Genomic DNA, 2324 nt, shown 5'->3' with positions numbered 1-2324 from the left:
TCTTTGTGGAACAAGGGGAGGTCACACCATCGTGCCCTGTCTAAATTCTGACCCACAAAATCCATGAACAAAACAAAATCAAAGTTTGAAGGCAGTGAGTGTGAGGGGTGGCCGCCCCCATCCCTGAAAGGCTCCATCTAGATGCAAAGGCAGCCCAGCCAGAGCAGAAATAGGGCCCCGAGGTTGGTCACGCCATATCAGCCACTGTTTCCCCGCAGACATATTGCAAGGAGCAACCTCAGGTCAAGTAAGTCTGGCAAATGCTGGATCACGTGAGTTTCTCAGCACGAGAGAGAACTTTCTACGCGCAGTATACATGCCCAAGAGGAAGAGAGAGATTATGAGCGGGCCAAGACATTTACTGCCTCCCCCTACTTTTAGTGAAAAGAGCCAGACTTTCCACTGAGAAACCACCGCTCCCCCTCCCTCAGCCCGTGAGCTGTTGTTAAAAATTACAGTCATTAGTTATAGATCGTTCTTTAGAAAGAATTTCTAAATATTTCTGAGTAGTTGAGTTGCAAAAGTTTCTCTTGTGGAGAGTCTGACTCACTCACACGAACTTCTTCCTGGTTCCCACAATGGCTTCTTCATGGAGAGAACTTGTCCCCAGGAGCACATAGGGGTGCGTGCCCGGGGGACCCCTCCAGGAGGACTCTCCTAGGACCCCAGGCCCAGCAGACCCAGTGGATGCTTATCAGAGGGGGGCCGACATCTTAATTCACCACAATCTTCCATCCCACATGGATTTTGCAAAAGTTGGTGTTCCTAAGGGGCAACCACTCAGAAAAGTGATAGTTGAAATATCTTAATTTGTGTAAATGTTTTTTAGAAAACAAAGTGTGAAGGCTGCTCGTGTGACAGAATGTCTCATGAGCCCGTTCCCACGGGCTGCCCTTAGGTCCCAGCAGCTACTTGTCCAGAGGCAGCCACACACCTCAAAAGTCAGTTCAGCTCCAGGGCCCTAACGGCATTTTCTTTTCTTTTTTCATTTATTTTTATTTGTTTTCACGTTTATTTATTTTTGAGAAAAAGAGACGAGGAGCACAAGCAGGGGAGGGGCAGAGAGGGACGGAGACACAGAATGCGAAGCAGGCTCCAGGCTCCGAGCTGTCGGCACAGCGCCCGACGCGGGGCCCGAACTCACGGACGGCGAGATCGTGACCTGAGCTGAGGTTGGACGCTTAACTGACTGAGCCCCCCAGGCGCCCCCCTAACGGCATTTTCTAAGCCCCCGATTATTCCTGAAGCACCTCGTCCCTGAACCCCGTCCTCTGCGGATGAAAGCGCTCCGGCCTCCCTCCTCTCCCTGCGAGCAGCTGAGTGAGAAGCGTCTTGCGAACCGTCCGCACAGGAGACTGGAACTCTGGGGGGAAGCAGACTCAGTCAAGTTTCCACATTTGGCCCTGAGGGATTCCGGGCAGAAGAGGACTTGCTGATAAACAAAGTGTCTGGTTGCAACTGCGCAGGTTTCTAGAAAGCCAGCGATTGGCCCAGCAGCCGCCCTGCCCGGGTGTCAGAGGCCAGCCACAGGCCTTGTCAGAAGGCCCCTCACACCGAGCTGTCCCGGGACACGAGTCGGCCCCGGCCCGCCCAGCATGGAGGGGCCCGTGCCTTCTTCCCCCTGTCTCTGCGCTGAGGAGGACAGTCCCAGGACCGCGTGGTTCGTCTGAGGCTGCAGAGAGAGTGCACGTCGCCCATAGACGGAGCCTGGCGGGGGACCCCTCTCCCCCTGGGCTGGCCGGGGTCTGGGCCTCCCTGAAACGGACCGACTGGTCCTGGGTTGTTCACGGGGCGTGTCTCATGAGGCAACCCCCAACCGGACCAAACTGGGTCCCCCCGTGTCCCCGCTGTCTGTGTCCCTAAGGACCCAGCACAGTGAGCATGTGTGTAAGTGGAAGGATACGGAAGGATACGCGACCCCATCGTGTGCGGCCGACCCAGGCCGGGGGGCCTCGTGCAGATCACGCCCAGCACTTTCCAGGATAGCGGGTGCTGTCCTTGCCGACCTCCCACTTGCTCCACACCCCCCCACACACACCCCTCCATCAGCTCATGGGACCCCAAACAGGACCCCGGGCTTTAATAAAAACATAGCATGTCCCACATTTTCTCCAGGATATCCTGTATGATCTGTGAGCCTCCGTACCTTTTCGCTACTGTTTTGGGGATGAGTGAAAAGCAAAACAAAACAAATCGACAGGCAAAAAACCCTTAAACTCCCAGCGCAGCCTTGTTTTTTAATCCCCACCCCCTTGAAGAACCCAGAACCGAGTAACAGTGATGAAATATTTTACAGTGACTTCAACAAAAAACGGAGCGTGAAC

The sequence above is a fragment of the Felis catus genome, chromosome E2 (assembly GCF_018350175.1).
Source record: "Felis catus isolate Fca126 chromosome E2, F.catus_Fca126_mat1.0, whole genome shotgun sequence".
Taxonomy (NCBI): domain Eukaryota; kingdom Metazoa; phylum Chordata; class Mammalia; order Carnivora; family Felidae; genus Felis; species Felis catus.
This window is presented reverse-complemented; position numbering follows the sequence as displayed.